The 18,827-nt window shown below is 45.1% G+C and overlaps 1 protein-coding gene across 1 annotated transcript in view; it reads left to right on the top strand.

The window, feature by feature from the left end:
• The first annotated feature begins 18,316 nt into the window (after window positions 1-18,316).
• The window catches only part of DAG1 (dystroglycan 1), a 108,927-nt gene continuing 108,416 nt past the window's right edge, over window positions 18,317-18,827 (top strand). The window contains exon 1 of the mRNA XM_042449042.1: window positions 18,317-18,456. The gene's annotated coding sequence lies outside the window, so the exon portion shown is untranslated. The remainder of the gene's footprint in view (window positions 18,457-18,827) is intronic.

Raw genomic sequence — 18,827 nt, 5'->3', positions numbered from 1 at the left:
GTTTAGAATGAGAACTTATCTAGAACATTCTGCTGAATGCCACACCTCTCTCCCATGCCACCCTTGATATCTCCATGCATGGTCCTGATTCTCACACTCTCCTTTTGGGCTGTGTACTCTATTTTATTTGACTAGTTCTTGATTCCCACCATAGGTGACTAGAGGCAAAGAAAGGAGGGGGCTTCTGCACTTTTAATAGTTGTGTAAGAGTCAATTTCAGCACTTGTAGCTTATGATGCTGTACTGTTAAAGGTACAGGAGCCCCATTCTTTAGACTTGGCATCCTACACTATTATGGATGTTCCAATGCCCTAATTTCATTAAATTTCTTCCTGCTCAGAGTTGAAGATTCCTGCTTCTCACCCCTTGAAAAAGTCAGTGCTGCTTCATTTTTAAAAGTTCTCTGGAGGAATGCTATAAATCTACTGCTGATTTTTTTCATCCTGCTCAACTTGATCCAACCTGGGAAGTCAGTTGCATGTTTGCTCAGCTGCTGACACAGGAAAAGCAATTGTTTCTGTGGGGAAAGAATGTAGTAGTGTAGGAACAGGTGTGATGATGCCCTGTCCCTATTCAGTGTGTTACTGCCCTGCAGGCCCATGGAATCCCTTCTGAAGTGACAACAAGAGAACATAACCCCTTTCCTAGCAAGGCTTGTGCCCTTAACATCAACATAACCGGAGGAATGTGGGTGTTCTTAAAGCTGAAACATTTCTCTACTTTGAGAAAATTGAAATTTCTTGTTTTTTATTCAACTATTAAAGGCAGAGGACCCCTGAGCTGGGGGTGGGGTGGAGACAAAATAAAATCCTCCTGGAGTGTGGAAAGAAGGCTAGCTAATTCCTCTTGATTTTGTGCCTGCAACAATAGCTGCTATGACAGCACTATCCCTTTCTTTGTTGGTGTGAGAAATGCTGCCATGGGCAGCTGTTCCGAGCCAGCCTGCCAGTTCTTTTGCCCTACACTAATAGCTATCTAGGCAGTCACTCCAGCAAAGGGAAAAACATTAAGTGGTGGATTCTCTTATTCCCATTACTATCTTCCAGATCTTTTCATTCCTACAGTAGTGGCATTAGCTTGACAACAGTGAGTTTAAGGCCTGGAGAATCCCAGTGTCAGCATGGAGAAAGGGCAGAATGAAACATAATGCATTCCTTAAGCCGTGGGCCTAGGGCTGCAAAAGCCAGGCCTCTGTCTGGACAATGGCAGCATTGAGGAGGGGACATTTCAAGAATGTGCTTGCAATCCTCATGCTGCACCCACAGAGATAAACATATTCTGCAATGCATATATGCTCCTAGTACTCTGTTTCCTGGGTTCCATGGCCTTCCACTCTCCAGGAGCTCCTGCAAGCACCCAGTCTCTATCAGTTCATCTCCGCATCCTTGTTTGTTGAAGGTCTTTACAGCTTTCATGCTTCAAGTTTCCTTTACTCCTTCCTTCACATGTTTACATTTTTTTATTGTCCTATATACAGCACAACCATCTCATGCATATATAAAAGAGGTGGGTGGGTGCTGCAGCAATCACACACTGCAGCCCCACTCCAGCATTTTGCCACTACAAAAAAAGCGGCAAATTGCAGCTCCTTTTTGCACAGCTTTTTCCTGCCCCACTGCGGCTTTGTGGCATTGCAGTGGCACACAGCATCTAAATGCTACTCCGACGCAGTGCCATGAAGTTGGCGCATGTGTGGTCAGCCGTGCGGCTTCCTGGCGGCATGGGAATGCCATGCCCCCACACCACCATAAAGTGGCTGTGATGACCCTTAGATTCCTAAGGAAAGTTAAAGAAGAAAGTTCAATGGCAGGTTTACTGCTGAACATAAAGAAAACAAAAATAATGACCATGGAGGATCTACATAAATTCATCCTAGATAATGAGAAAATCAAAATAGTCAAATATTTCCTGTACTTTGGATCAAATATTAAGCAGAAGAGAGACTGCAGTCAAGAAATCTGAAGAACACTAGAAATGGGAACAGAAGCTATGAAAGAACTAGACAAGGTCCTAAAGTGTAATGATATATAACTGAGCATTAAAGTGAGGATTGTCCAGGCCATTATATTCCTCATTGCCATGTACAGATGTGAGAGCTGGATAGAAGAAAGCTGAGTATATCAAAAAGACAAACAGTTAGAACAGATCAGGCCTGAACTCTCTCTGGAAGCTAATATGATGAATCAAGCCTGTTATACTTTGGCCAATTCATGAGAAGGTATGTCTCATTAGAAAAGACAATTAAGCTAGGAAATGTAGAAGAAGGTAGAGAGAGAGAAAGACTGCATGCCAAATGGCTGGACTCAATCAAGGAAGCCATTGGCCTAAATCTGCAGGACCTAAGCAAAGCAGTGGAGGACAGAGAGGCTTGGAGAAGTCTCATCCATGGGGTTGCCATGAGTCAGGTCAACTCAGGGGCAGTTAATAACAACAAAATGGCCATTGCTGATAAGTTGCTTGTATTCAGAGTTCTGCTTAACCCTATTTTTCCTTTTGCCAAATTTCATCCTCAGCCATTCTGTCTCTTCTCATTTAGTCTCCATCTGCTATCTATGTTTTCTCCTCCCAATGGCCTCTTCCCTCTGCCCCTATTTTCCTATTTTCAGATTCTATTTTCCTAAGACTCTGCCTGTTATTCTTGGGCCACTGTGGCTTCAGGCCATTGTTTCCTTACCACAAGAAACTTCCTTCTGTCTAGGTTCCTTTCCCACTAATAATAATCTTATGATCCCACTTTAACAGGCATGGATCCATCCTATATTCTGGCATTTTCAGCTTAGGGAGGGTTTTTTAGAATTCTCATCCACACAGCACCTCTGATGCCTTAGGAAACTACAACTCCCAGGATACCACAGGATGGAACCATGCCAATCAAAGTGGAATTGTAATCTTATGATTCTGTAGTGTGAAAGGGCCCTTAATAAAATGTCCTCTATTTATTCCCCTCCTGTTTCAGTGGGCTCACCTGGCAGGTTACTAGGCTTCAGCAGATGGAAGCACACTAGTCACCACTGACTGACTGGTTCTGGAGTAGCTACATTAGGAGGATTGTAAGAATTTGAAATGGAAACTCCTAAAATCTGTCACACAGGGTAATTGGATCACTGAAGTAAAACAGAGATGTGAGATGGGGCAAAGAGTAACTGCACACTTGCTGGAGTTTGGCAGGTGGCTGAGGATGCTACATGTCCTGTCCACTCTACCAGTGATAGAAGGCTGGCCCTACTATTAGGCAGAATGAATGTTTCAGATTATTACATTTTATTGTTTTTTGTTTTAGCTTTACTATTAAGAATGGGGAAGTGTGCTTCTGGGATTTTCTGCCTCATTTACCAAAATGACTTGCCTGGCTTTGGGTGCAATGCACTCTGGACTGCGTAGGGGAGGTGTGCCATTTTTTTGCTCTGCCTCAGGGAGAAAAAATGTCTTCGGCCAACCCTGTGGGAACATCAGTGTACTTGAACTAATGGTAATTGAGGCAAAAAGTTCCTAGCCAGTACATTAGATGATATATCAACAGAAGAAAACAAAACAAAACCACAAGAACTTTTCATAATGCTCTCAACACTATGGCAACCCAATCTTCCCTTTTCCAGGTTCCAGAAGTTTCATTACCATTATATCTCTAATGGTAAATTCTGGAAGCTGATTCAGAAAGTATAGCATGAAAGCAACATACCCAAAGGGTAAATAGTTAGCAGCCAGAATCTCAGCAATGTGTTTGAAGATAAACAAACTTCAAAGGAAAGTACAGCAAGCTCTCATGTCCTTGGCATTTTTACCACACCTTCCTCCTAGAAGCTGCACCAAAGGGCCGTCTGTTATGTATCTCCAGCATTCTCAATATGTCTCTGAAAGCGTGTATAGCCAGGTCACTGTCAATTTGCACTGCCCTTACCAGCAGGGTGCTAATTTATATCTGGACACAGCTGCATGGCAGCTGTTTCTCCGATAATGGCTACCATAACCTCCATTCAGCTTAGTGGGTATATCCAAGGACATCTACTGATACTGTCTATGGCAAGCTGTGCACTAACAAAAAACAAAGAAGGGTAGAGCTGACATGATTGGCGGCTAGGATCCACTGTTCCTACTCTGAAATAGTAGAAGCTTTGAGTTAATTAGGGTTCAAACCTTTGAAAAATATTTTCCTCCTGAATTTCCGCTTGTTGCAGAGCTGTAAAAAGCCAAGGAACTCTGCCAGAAAAGTCCTGATAATCTTAGGATTAATTGTTATGTGCCTTTGAATCATTTCCGACTTGTGGTGACTCTAAGGCACCTTATCACAAGGTTTTCTTGGCAAGATTTGTTTAGAGTGGGTTTGCCATGGCCTTCCTCTAAGGCTAAATATGATCAGTGGATTTCCATGTAGGGCAGGGATTCAAACCCGATCTCTAGAGTCCTAACTACATATCCAAGCCACTTCACCACACTGGCTTTCTTAATATCATTAAGAAATCCAGATACACAGATATGAACTCTACAAATATTAAGCATATGTGTAATGCCTGAAGCCTATGAATACTATAGCATTATTTATAGAGGTATCTATATTGCAACAATTAGAGAACCACCATACTAATTTCCCATGCAAGCAGTCAAAATTCTGTGGTAAAGGTTCCTACCACATATGGAACGAGAAATCCCAGACATGCAAGCTGGATTTAGAAAAGGAAGAGGCACTAGGGATCACATTGAAAACATACGATGGATAATGGAGCACACTACGGCATTCTGTATGTGCTTTATTGATTACAGCAAAGCCTTTGATTATAGCATAGCGTAGATCAGGGGTAGGCAACCTGCGGCCCGCGGGCCGGATGCGCCCGGCGAGGCTTTGGGGACTGGCCCCAGCCAGTCTGCCGCCGTTGCCGCCGGGGCCCTTTGGGGGGCAATTGTCTATAGAGCCTCAGAAATATGCATTTATATTAACATTTTTTAAAAATCAGCAAATTTTTTCGTGGTGTCCTCCATTTTTTTAAAAAATGTCTCCATTTGAAAATTTTGTCCTACATGTTCCTGTCCTGGTTTATTTATATATTTAATTTTTATTTTAAAATTATTTATTTATTTTTTTTGCTTCGGCCCCCCAGATGTCTGAAGGACAGCAACCCGGCCCCCAGCTCAAAAGTTGCCCTACCCTGGGTAATCATGAAAGCTATGGCGTGCTTTAGAGGAATAGGAGTACACTACATTTGATAGTCCAGATGTGTAACCTGTGTCTGGAAAAGTGGGGCTGCTGTAAAACAGAATACGAAGCGACAGATGGTTCCAATCAGCAAAGGAGTCAGGAAAGGCTGATTCTATAACCTCTTTGCTTAACCTCTATGCAGAAAATGGGCAATGGGCATGGGGCCCTGCTGGTGGTATTTATACCACCACACCACCACAGTTCACTTACCTGGGAAGTCATCTCCTCAGACGCAAGATTGATAAAGAGATGATCACAGACTCGCAAAGGCATAGTGCCTTGGAAGGCTTCACAAAAGAGTCTGGGGTAACAAACACTTGAGGCGAAGCACAAAAATCAGTGTGTATAGAGCCATTGTACGTTATTCTCCTTTAGGGTCTGAAACATGGGTCACCTATCGCCAACACCTACGACTCCTTGAATGCTTTCATCAGCGCTGTTTACGCACAATTCTAAATATACACTGGGACTGACTATGATGTTTATCACACTATACTCTTAAAGTGCTACAATTCCAGTGTGACTCCTCTAGCTGCCTCCTGCTGCATTCTGGGACTGGCAGTTTTAAGGAGGATATTTAGAATTCTCAGGCAGAGCAGTTCTCTGCCTGAGAATTCTAAATACCCTCCTTAAAACTGCAAATCCCACAATGCAAAGGAGGCGGCTAGAGGAGTCACACTGGAATTGTAGCACTTTAAGGTATGTGTGATAAAATCTATTTGACGATGTTGCTGTCCTTGAGCAAGGCAGGGATCACAGCATTGAGGCCTGTCTGAGGACACCGCGTGTGGGCAGGACATATTTCTAGGGAGGAGCATCGCCTCCCCAAAAATATTCATGGTGAACTCGCCAGGGTCAGCGTAGCGAGAGGGGCGCCCCAAACAGAGATGCAAGGACTCCCTGAAACAACATCTCAGGCTTGGCCAAACTGATCACCAACAATGGTCTGCACTGGCCCGCATGGGAGGCATGGAACGCACTATCCACGATGCTGCAGCTTTTTCGAAACCCACGCCAATGAGTCTCGAAGAGAACGACAACGCAGAAAGAACCATAAACCCGAAACATAACCCAAGGGGACTTCCACTGTGCTTGCCCTGCAACCGGACCTGTTTGTCCTGGATTGGCTTTTAGTTACCGCGCGCTTGTACAAAGCGCAGGAGTGAGTCCTTCCTGAATCTTCGTTCGCGAGCAAAGCCAGAGAGAGATGCAGAAATATTGTACACAGGAGGTTTAAACTCAGAGGAGGAACATTAAAACCTAAGATATGCAGAGGACACCATACTACGGTAACATCCTACTAAAGAAAGTCAAGAAGAAAGTGCTAAAGTTGTTTATTTTTGAACTTCAAAAAACCAACAATAATGACCATGGATGAATTTATTTTAGATTAACAGAAACGTATTGTACTAGTAAAGAGTCCCATCCTTTGGATCAAACATTGATCAGAATGGGGACGAAGTCAAGAAATCAAAAGCAGCAAGGAATGGGAAAGACAGTTTGAAGGACCTGACAAGATCCTAAGTGCAAGGATCATAACTATGGACACTATGTGAGGATTGTTCAAGCCATTATTTCCTCCTCACTTTAAAGCGTTTACAATTTTAAAATTTAATAATGTAATGTTTATCATTTGAAATGTTTTTTTTTTAATTTTGTTGCCACCGCGTCCCTGTACTGGGCGGAAGGTAGAATATAAATACATGATAATGCTAATAGCTGATAATGATGATGTACAAATTTGAGAGAGGACAGTGAACCGAAAGCAGTAGGGAAACAATCACCTTTAGATTGGTCACTGGAGGAAAAGTGCATTGGAAGATTCACACATGATGGTAATAAAAAGACAAACACAATGGGTCCTAGGCAGATTCAGCTGAAACATTCCCTGGAAGCCCAGATTACAAAACTGAGTTCTGTCAACCTTGGCCCATCCTGAGAAGACCACCTATACCTGAATAGAAAAGACAATAATGGCTAGGGAAGGCTAGAGAAGCCACCAGTAGAAGAGAGAAGAGTGATGGATGGGCTCAGTCAGGGAAACCATGGACCTGAACCTGCAGAACTTGGCTTGTACCTTGTGCTTCGCTGCCATCTCTTACCACTTTAGGATAGGGTAGGCAACCTTTTTAGGCCGCGGGGCCGGTTGCTGTCACTCAGGACACACTGGGGGGCCGAAGCCACAAAAATTAAAAATTTTAAAAAAATTCACTATATATATAAACCAGGACAAATGTCGGACAAAATTTTCAAATGGAAGACACTTTTTGTTTAAAAAATGGAGGACACGCGAAAAAATTTGCTGATTGTTTTACAAAATGTTATATAGCATGTTCTAGGCTTCTATAGACAATGCCCCCCCAAGGCCCTGGCGGCAATCGGCGGCAGGACTGGGCTGGGGCCGGTCCAAGGCCTGCCGGGCCGCATCCGGCCCGCGTGGCCGCAGGTTGCTCTACCCTTGCTTTAGGATCTTGCCTAGTTTTATTTGTATTTATTTAGCATTTTATAACCCGCTTTTCAATTAGACAGTTCCCTTACAATCTAAAAAGACATGAAACAAAAGGAGAAGGGAATGGGTGGTGGGAAGGGGATCCAATTCAATGGTTCTTCTCTCCCTTGAGGCCAGATAATCACATATGTTATATGGATTGTGAGAGAGGTCTTCTTACTTTGCGCTAGGCTGATGGAGCTGACTTGCCTTCTCTCCCTCTGAGACTGGCTGGACTGGAGGGAAGGGCCTTCTCCTTACTCATGTTCTTTCATAGGCGTCTGGCCCCGCCCCTTTCCCCGGAGTTATCGGGGCTCAGCGGCTACACCGGCAGCCGCTCTGGGCCCCGATCCCGCTTTTCGGGCTGCGGGGAAGCGGAAAACGCCGCTTGCCCGCAGCCAGGAAAAGGGTGTCCCTGGGGCTTCAAGCCCCACGGACACCTCGCGCGGCGGCGGGAGCACGAGAAAGGCCGCTTGGCCCCTTTCGTTTAGTCCGCTGGGCGCAGCCTTCGACGCTGCCGCCCAGCGGACTAACCCCCGGAAGAGTCCGAAACGAGAGCTCCTTCCTGCTCGTGTCCAGGGCGGCACTATGCACCTGGAGCGGAGCTAGTACGTCATGACGCAGCCGCCGTCTAAAGGCGGCGCGGCCATGACGTACTCACGGCGGCGGGCCTGCGGAGGGCCACAGCCGTTTAGTGCGTGTTCGCATGCACTAGGGTTCGGGCGGTGCGGAAGCACCCACCCTTCGTAACCCTAGTGCGCTGGCGACAAGCAACTAACGCTGCCGGTATGTACCCGGCCATAGTTGTCTTCCCATTCTTAGTGTTCTTCTGATTTCTCTACTGAGTCCTCCATTCTATCAATATTTGATCCAAGTATGGGAAATCTTTGCCTATTTTGTTTCTCATTGTCTAGGGTTATCCAGGTAGATCCTTCATGGTATTTTTTTTAGAGTTCAGCAGTAAGCCTGCATTGACCACTTCTTCTTTTAACTTGCTTAGCCTGTTACGACTGCCAAAATAAAGCGCTGCTTTCGGGTCTCTTTGGAGGTATGCTGTTTTAATGATGCATGCATTCTAAGAATCCAGAAGCTGGTACTAGCTTGCACTCCAAGTTGCTTGAATTGAGTGTGGCTTTGCGTGCACTCCAGACTCTAGGACTCATGCTTCATTTAAATAGCCTACAGTGGTTACCCCGGGATACGAATGCGCCGGGTTACGAATTTTTCGGGAACGAAAAAAATCCCATAGGGATTTATTGCTTCGGCTTTACGAAGGTTTCTTGGGTTACGCAAAACCGCGGCGACTATTTTCCGCCACCGGAGGGCAGCAGAGAGAGAGCTATTTTCCATTAGCGCCTATGGGAATTCGGCTTACGAAGGTATTTCGGGTTACGAATTAACCGCGGAACGATTAATTTCGTAACCGGCGGCGGTACCACTGTACTCCAAAGAGACCCAAGCAGCTTTATTTTGGTAGTCCTGTAACAGGCCTAAGTAATTGTTCAACGTATTTTCCACTACTAGTATAATGTCATCTGTGCATCTTGGATTGTTGATATTCTCCTTCTCCTCCTTCTGCATCTAAACCTTGTATGTTTTCTGTGTACAAGCTGAATAATAGGGTGTAGAATGCCACCTTTGCTTACTGTTTGTCAAATGGGAACCATTACTGTTTTTCCATATTTTTTGTAACAAGCCTCTTGTTTCTAAGACAGATTCCTCCTAAAGACATCAAATGTTATGGGCATTACCATTTTTTAAATGTAATTTCTGCTTTTTTTGTTGACCATGTATTCAAAGTCTTCTGAAGTCTATAAATCACATGTTGTTTTCTTCAGAAAATTGTTGTGGTGTGTTCCATGTGGTTCCATAGTGCCTTCTCCTTTCCTGTACCCCTGCTTGCACTCGGTATTTCTCTCCCATGTATGATTGGAGTCTGTGCTGTAGATTTTGAAGCATATTTTGCTTGTGTGGGAAATTAATTAAATGGTCCTCTATAGTTGTGCAGCCTTTTGTTGCGCCTTTTTATGGTGGGGGCTGCTATTATTGGTTCAAATCTGTTGGCCACTTTTGTGTTCCATATTTGTTAGCATATTTGAGTTGTAAATGTTTATTCTGTGTATATGGATTATAGCAGTTCTGTTGCCAATATAATTGTTCCTGGTGATTTATTCCTCCATTTCTGTTATGCAGCTCCACTTCACTCTCTAGAATTTGGGGCTCATTTTTTGTAGGTTCTCTCCATTAGCTGTATATTCATTTTATCATCTCGCTTTATATATGTCTTCTGTGCATTGCTTCCACCCTCTTTTATTTTTTGATTGTGGTAATAGAGTATTTGGTTGTAGTAGGGCATCTCTGCTCTTGTTGACTTTCCCTAGAAATCGGATCTAATCTCTCATCTTTCTTTTGATGTTGTTTCGTTTTCTGCATTGATATTATAGTAGTTTTTATCTCTGAGCCACTAGTGTTGAAAGTGCTTTAATTCTTCTGATTTTTTCCTATCTCCCTTTACTTTAGGTCTCATCTTTCCTTTACTGCGTTGAAGGGTGGTTCCATGTGTTCCATTATTCTTATCTTTTGGCACTGAGGCGGTTTAGATGCCTTCGGGACGTCCTTAGGGTCCCATTTTAAAAAAGGGGGTTTTTAGTGCCCCTTTCCTATCCTGGATCAGTCGTGAAATGGCGGGGCCGTTCACATGGCCGCCGCTGTTTAGTTTGGGAGCATAGCGGGGTTCGAGGTCGGGGTCGCGGCTGTTATGATGTCGTGGGTGCGCATGGGCGCGTATGCGTAACGGCGCGCAGGGAAGAGTCCATTTTGGTTTGTATGTGCACATCCCCTCGCGCAGAGCAGAGATAGGCGCTGGCCGGCGCACAAGCGGGGTTTGTAACGCTCCCTATGTTCTGCATTTTCCTCAACTTGTCCTGGCTTTGACCATAATTTTCTGGTTCCGGCTGATGCGCTTAATAATGCAAATCATTTCTTACGTTATTGTAAATTGTGGAGAGTTATTCAGATTGTATTTTGTATGATGGTGATGTTGTTTTCTTCAGCTTTACCTAATTAGAGGGGTAATTAAATTTTGAAGTGATTCCACACTCACACCCAGTGCACAAAAAAGGTGTGGTGGGAATGTGAAAATACTGTGGGCCTTGCTGGCTGTAGGATTCTCTGTTTATAGATGACGTAGCAGTTCCAGGTGATGGGTTCTGCCCAATGATGGGCATCTCACATATTAAGTGAAGCTTCCTCTTTTCTGTTTCCTAATTGTAACAGATTTTTTCACCAGCTTTTCCGTTTGAAAAGCCAGGCTTCGGAACTTTACTTCTCCAACACTAATATTTCTGCTGCCTCAGCCATCCAGGAAGCTTTCAACAAGTTTTAAAAATGGCGCTACCTGAAATGAACTCCATAAGTACATATATTATCATGTTTTACATATTGGCTCTGTATATCTGTCCAGTGTCCTTGGCTCATCTATTCAAAATACCTAGTATCAAGCTCTTTTTTTTTTCAGGGAAAAAGAGGTTTTTTTTTGTTGTTTCACTTATTAACAATCTCTATGGCAAACTTGACATTCAAACAAGTTATAGTAAGAAAAGCAAAATAGCAGAAAACAATTACAAAGGAAGGAGCTGGGGAAGACAGAGATGATGGTGGAAAAGAAAATAGCAAAGTGGATGTTGAGAGGGAACAGTCTGCTTGTATGACATTAAATGGAGCTCACAGTACTGTTACTTGTCTCAGCGGCTAGGTCCAATGACTGACGGACAGAAATACCACATTAATGTTAATAGTGCTATCTATAATTATTCATAATAATATGGTATGACATATGGTGCCTCAAGATTTTGAAGGGTTATGAGAGGGCAAGTTTAGGATGCTTTACTAGTAGTTCAGCTGTCTGTGTACTTTGATTCCCTGAAGACACATCAATCTCGTGTAATGAACAGGTTACTTTGTTTATAGTTGGCTTTCTCTCGAGCGCACCCCAAACAGCAGCAGATGAAGCTGGAAGCACATTCTGGCGCTGAGGCCTCTCTCTCTCCTCCCACTGAGCCTCAGAACCATTCACACCATTCTTACCCCTGAGCCAGGTTTTTTAGTAAGAGGTGAAGGCAAACATCACAAACTTTCTGCCAAAAAGCAGCATGTTGGGGAGGAGAGCAATAGTGTCACCCCTCTTAGGTGTCACCTAGTGCAGACTGCATCCCTTGCACTTCTAATGCAGACCCTGGCTCAAGGCACTTTGGAGACATAAATCACAGGAATAGATGTACATACTAATAGAAATGCTTAAAACTACAGACCTTGATCTGCTCAACAAACATGAAAAACAAAACAATATGCAACAGATTGGAAAACTCAATACTTCATTCAGTCCCCCAAGGAAATTGGGACACCAGGGGACTTGCAGCAATGTGGGACCACCTTGTATTTACTTTCCTATGCAAGAAAAAAACTATGCTCAAAATTCTACAAGAAAAAACTTTTTCCATACATAGAGCAGAAATGCGGATGGTCCGACCTAGGTGATAGAAAAGGAAGACACACTAGGGTCTTATTGCAAACATAATTGGCTAATAAGCAGCGAATATTTCTGAAGAAATAGATGATGCTTTTGATGGTAGGCAAGCCTTTGATTGTGTTGATTATAGAATCATGAGTTGGAAGAGACCACTAGGGCCATCCAGTCCAACCCCTGCCATGCAGGAAATCCCCAATCAAAGGCATCCTGCAGATGGCCATTCCAGCCTCTGTTTAGACTCCAAGGAAGGAGACTCTATCACCTCCGAGGGAGTGCATTCCATGTGAACAGACCTACTGTAGGAAGTTCCTCTAATGTTCAAGTGGAATCTCTTTCCTGAGCTTGCATCCATTGTTCGGGTCCTGTTCTCTGGAGCAGCCGAGAAACAAGCTTGCTCCTCTCTCAATATGACATCCCTTCAAATATTTTAAACAGGGCGATCATATCACCTCTTAACCTTCTTTTCTCCAGGCTAAACATCCCCAGCTCCTAAGCGTTCCTCATAGGGCATGGTTTCCAGACCCTTCACCATTTTGTCGCCCTCCTTTGGACCGCTCCCGTTTCTCATGTTTTTGGAATTGTGGGCCCAGAACTGGACACAATATTCTAGGTGGGGGCCTGGACCAAGCAGATACAGTGGCACGATTACTTCTCTTGATAGACACTATACTCTATTGAGTGCAGCTAAATAGCATTGGCCTTTTAGCTGCCGCATCACACTGTTCACTCTGTTCAACTTGTGGTCTACTTGGACTCCTAGTCCCTTTCACACGTAGTTTCATTCAGCCCGGTGTCACCCATCCTTATCTGTGCATTTATTTTTCCGCCTAAGTGCTACCTTACATTTCTCCTCGTGTTGAATTTCATTTGGTAGCTTTGGCCAGCTTTCTAGTCTATTCAGGTCATTTTTGAATCTTGATCCTGTCCTCTGGGGTATTAGCTATTCCCCCTAATTTGGTGTCATCTGCAAATTTGATAGTATGCTCCCAATTCTGTCATCAAGGTCATTGAATAAAGATGTTGAATAGCACTGGGCCAGGACAGAGCCTGTGGGACCCACTGTCACTTCTCTCCAGAGATGAAAAGGAGCCATTGTGAGCACCCCTTTGGGTCGCCCGGCACAATTACAGATCATTTAACAGTTCATTTGTCTAGCCCACATTTTTACTAGCTTGTTTGCAGAAGTCATGGGGAACTTTGTCAAGGCTTACTGAATCAAGATACTATAGCCACAGCATTCCCTTCATCTACCAGTGGTAATGTTTTCAAAGAAAGAGATTAGGTTTGTCTGGCGACTTGTTTCTCTGAAACCATGTGACTTTTTGTGATTATGGCATTGCTTCTAGATGTTCGACTCTCTGTTTATGATCTGTCCAGAATTTTCCTAGTACTGATGTCAGACTAACTGGACAAAAATTGTGGGATCCTCTTTTTTCCCTCTTTTGAAGATGGGGAAGTTGCCCTTCGCTCAGTCTGCGGGATCTCTCTGTTTCAGGAGTTTTCAAAGATTGTTGCCAATGGCCCTATTAATGTGCCAGTTCTTTTAATACCCTTGGATGGGGAGTCTCGGTCCCGAGACTTAATTCATTTGAGTTAAATATTCCTTACTATCTCTTTACTTATTCTGGCTGAAATTCCCTTTCTGTCCGCTCTCCTTTCCTCGGTTGGCACCCTTTGCTTTTCTGAGAAGACTGGGCAAAGAAGGTGTTGAGTATTCTGCCTTTTCTCTGTCCTTCTGTTAGCATTTTGCCATCTTTCCACGCAGTGGCCCTACCGTTTTCCTTCTTCTTCTTTTTGTGATATATCCAAAAGCCCTTTTTATGTTCTTAACCTCTCTAGCAAGCTGAGTTCATTCTGCGCTTTAGCTTTCGGACTCTTACCCCTAACATGCCTGCTATTTCTTTGAATTCCTTTTTTGTGATTTCCCCCTTTTTCCATTTCTTATACATGTTCCGTTTCAAACTTAGCTCAGTTGAAAGTTCCTTAGTCATCCATCCTGGTTTCTTGAGACACCTCCCGTTTTTCTTCTGTTCTGTTCATCTGTTCTGAATCTGTGGTCCACAACGAGGGGGACCCGGCAAGGTCCTCATGGGGAATCTGAGACGGCCACATCTCCTTCTTTCACTCTCCCTTCAGCTTAGCCCCATGCTGAAAAGTTAAAAGTGAAAGGAGGGAAGAGGAGGAGGAGGAGGGAGCTCCATCCCTCCCTCCAGCCAAAACAGCAAACTCCCTTTGGCTTGCTCTGCCCTCACCATACCCAGTCAAATATCAATCCTTGTTTCCTTGACTCACTCTTGGTGGAGAGTGCTAAGGCTGTAACAAGGAAATATATCTATAATAATGGCCATCCTCTCTAAGAGTATGTTTCTTTAAAAAAACCCTGCCTTGCTTACATTTGAAGAAAAGGTACCAATCAAAAGCTGAGTGGAAGAGCAAGTTAACAGATCATGGTGTCTCTCTTATCTGCTCTTTTCCACTTACGAAGGAGCCGGGATTGAGTAATGGTTGGATTTTCTAAGCCATTTGGTTTTGTTGGATTACTTATTTACTTTGTTACCTTACTTTATTACTTGTTTATTTCACATAACATAGATTTGGAAAGAAGCCCAAGGGCCATCTAGTCCAACTGTCTACCAGTACAGAAATCCACCGGTGAATCACCCCAAGAGGCTAGGCCACAAGTGTCCTGGTTTTCAGCTGTGAAATCTGTGAAATGTTGGAAGATATGATGGAGTTATAGACTAGAACCATTTGAAAGTCAAAAGTTGCTTGTCCCTGGGACCCTCACACACTACAGTTATCCTGTGGAATCCTGAGATTTGCAGTTTAGGGAGGGACATTTAGAATCCTTGGCCAGAGAACTCTATTGCTTGACCAAATTAATCCCAGGATTCCACAGGATGGAACCATGGAAGTTAAAGTAGAATCATAGGGGCCGAGCAAACAAAGTAGGCCAATACTGGGTTTCCCCAAACTGGTTGGGAACCCCACTGACCGCATGTCCCAATCCCAAACTGAGTCGAACACCCACAGGCAATCCACATCACATGCCATCAAGCCACACCACTTGGGTTTTCCCCCCACCTCCCCCCAACACATGCACACCATTGCACAAACACACCACCCAATGCCGGAATTATCTTCCTGTTCCCACCCAGCTGCCATCCCATTGGATGCCATGTGTGACTGGACACACAGTCACACATGCCATACACTGCCCCTATAGTGCTTTGGTGTTCCCAGTGACACATTGGCAAAGCATAATCCTTGAGCCCCCCCCCCATATATGCCTCCTTTCCCCCCTTCACCCCATGCCTCCTGTTGTACTATCAGGTTTGTGTATGTTTTAATTACATCCATTGCATTATTGGCGATCTGCAGCTTCCTCAATATTTTGTGATATTTTGGGTGGACCTAATAAAAGTATCACCTTATTGTAGATTGTGGATTTTTTTTAAATGGGCTTTTTCAGATTGTGCTTCTGAAGCCTGCAAATTTGTATCTGGGAAGTAGCCACCTATTTATCTTAGTGGTTTGTGCAGCCTTTGTCCCTTAAAATAGGAGATGACATTTAGTATTTCCCCATACAGTTAGTACTTTCCTAGATAGCCAGTGTGGGCAGTGGATTGATTGTTGGACTATGGTTTAAGACCAGAGTACAAATCCCACTCATGCATGGAAACCCACTGGATGACCTTGGGCAAATCACATTCTCTCAGCCTCAGAAGGAGGCAAAGCCAAACCTCCTAAGAACAAATCCGGCAATGAAAAACCCACGAGAGGTTGACCTCAGGGTTGCTTCCAACTTGTGGCAACCCTCAAGCAACCTATCACAGGTCTTTTTTTATTGGACTTGTTCAGAGAAGGTTTGCTTTTGCCTTCTTCTGAGGCTGAGAGAATGTGACTTGCTCAAGGTTGCCCAGTGGGTTCCCATGGCAGAACAGGAATTGAAACCCTGTTGACCAGAGTCCTAGTCCAACACTGAAACCACTGCACCACAGTGGCTCTCTTTAGCTCACAAGTCTCTAGCAATTTTAATGTAAAGACACACACACACACACACAAACAGTGGGCCCTTGGTATCTGATGGGGTTTGGTTCCAGGACCATGAATGCTAAAAAACATGGATGGTCAAGTCCCATTATATACAGAGGCACAATAAAATAGTGTCCCTTATATAAAATGGCAAAATTAAGGCTTATTTTTCTGAATTTATAATTTTGGCGAATATTTTCAAGCCATGGATGCTTGAATTGGTGGATAAAGAATCGGTGGATATGGAGGGACAACTGTGTGCGTGTGCGTGTGTGTGTGTGTATACACAGTACATTAAATATCTTAATCATGTATTTATTATGCCTGTGCCGCAAGATGCTTCTTTTCTATATTTGTGCTTCGGCTACAGCTGAAAGCACCTCTGTGGCCTATACTCCACTTGACTAACCACACTTAATATATGGGGGGGAAATGTTGTTGTTGTATGCCTTCCAGTTGTTTCCAATTTAGGGAGATCATATAATGGGGTTTTCTTGGCAAGTTTATTAGAGGGAGTTTGCCATTGCCATCCTTTGAGGCTGAGAGAATGTGACTTGACTTGCCCAAGGTCACCCAGTGGGTTTCCATGGCTGAGCTGGGATTCAAACCCTAGTCTCACAGCATCCTAGTCCAAGGCCCAAACCAGTACGCCATGCTGGCTCTCTTATGAAAATAATACACATCCCAAAATCAAAGGCCTTCTGCAAACTCTTAATAGAAGACATGAAATATTCAAGAACTCCTGGCCTAGGCTTTAAAGCACCTGTTGTTTCCAGCTGGCTTCTTCTTGAGATGCGACTCCCCAGCCCTGCTTAAGTCTTCAAACAGGCCCTGTATGGCATAGTGGTTTTGAGGGTTGGACGATGACTCTGGAGACCAGGCTTTGAATCCTGACTCGGCCATGAAACCCACTGAGTCACATTATCTGCTGCCTTAGGTGGAACTTAATTAGGGGAATTCTACCAGTGGCTTTCCAAATTGTGGCTCATACTGTATTTTATACAGTTTTGTCTTTTTAAAATGTATTTTTTTCTTCTAATAGCTATCTATTTTAACGTTGTAATAATTTAATTCCTTTTCAATGCAGCTCTTTTCTATGCTTTTGATTGTATTGTTCTTTTAATATTATGAAGCTGCTCTGAGTCGCAGTTCTGGAAACAGAGCTGAATATGAATAAATATGATAACAATAATAATAATAATAATAATACACACTTGCTCCTCCATATTCTCTAGGGTTGGGGCACAAGGCCCCCCTGAATGTGGAAAAACCCACAAATCACAAAAACGCCATGTTTTACCTGAGAGGACCCCTCTCTAGGAATCTCTTCTAGGTCCTCCAGTGCAACTCTGTGGCCAGTGGAGCATTCTCTACAAAGGCCCAGTGGAGCATTCTCTCTAGGCCTTTCAGGGCAACTTTTAGTTAAAGTTGACCATAGAGTTGCAATCCAGGAGGACCTATAGATTCCTAGAGAGAACACATTAATCAAACCCATGAATAATCAAACCCGCAAATATCAAAGCCACACACGTGGATAGATGAGTGTAGTAGCAGTCTGGTCGGCCTACAGTTCTGGAAACCTGAGTTCGAATCCTGGCTCAGCCATGTGAACCCACTGGGAGGCCTTGGGCAAGTCACACTCCCTCAGCCTCAGGGGATGGCAGTGCAAACCCCCTCTGAGCACCGCTTTCCTTGCCTTGGCTCAAGGCTATGGAGTGCTGGGAGTTGGAGTTTGTTGTGGGGCCCAGAGCGGTCCGCCAAACCGGGCTAATTCTCCAGGGTGGATGCAGCCCAATATAAGCAAGGGCTTTGGCCCAATAAGGAGTGGAAGGTCGGGCGGGGCCTGAAGCCCTCAACTCTGAGGAGGAGCCGAAACGCTCACCAGCGGCGCCTACTGCGAAGAAGGGCGTGGCCAGCAGCGGAGCGTGCGCGCGCCCTTTTTATAGCCTCCGAAGCGAAGGTGGGCGGGGCTTCCTTAGGCGAAGGGGGCGTGTCCTACGGAGCTGGTGGGTGGAGCCGGTGCGCGGGAGGCGGAGCCCCGCGGGTTGGGTCGAGCTGCCTCTGGAGCCAAACGGCCAGAAGCTGCTGCGCTGCGGCTCGGACGGGGGTGGCGGGGCAAGGGGGGGAAGAAGGAGAAAAAAAGGGCTTTTGTGATTGGCTGCGTGGCGCTCGTGCCGGCGGTTGCTAGGCTCCTGTGCGCCGCCCCTCCCCCAGGTACGTGTCGCGCGCCGTCGCGCCTGCTCGGTCGCCTCCTCCTCCTGCTCCTCCTCGGTTGGCTCGGTCACTGTGCCGGTGGCGGCGGCGGCAGCGGCAGCGGCAGCGGAGGAGGAGGAGGAGAGTCCCGCGAGGGGAGCGGCCTCCTGGAGGGCCCTGGGTGGGCGGGCGGAGGGGCGCCGGACGAAGAGGGAGCCGCCGCCGCCGCCACCGAAGGTGAAGGAGAAGAAGGAGCCCCAGGCGCCGAGAGGGACCCTCGCAGGCCGAGGCGCTGCGCTGCTGCCCCCCCTCCAGGGCGGCCTCTCTCCAGGGCGGCCGCCGCCGTGGTCTCCGTGGCTGCTGTGCGGGGAGACCGCTCACCTTGGGCCCGC

The sequence above is a fragment of the Sceloporus undulatus genome, chromosome 2 (assembly GCF_019175285.1).
Source record: "Sceloporus undulatus isolate JIND9_A2432 ecotype Alabama chromosome 2, SceUnd_v1.1, whole genome shotgun sequence".
Lineage (NCBI taxonomy): Eukaryota > Metazoa > Chordata > Lepidosauria > Squamata > Phrynosomatidae > Sceloporus > Sceloporus undulatus.
This window is presented reverse-complemented; position numbering and strand designations above follow the sequence as displayed.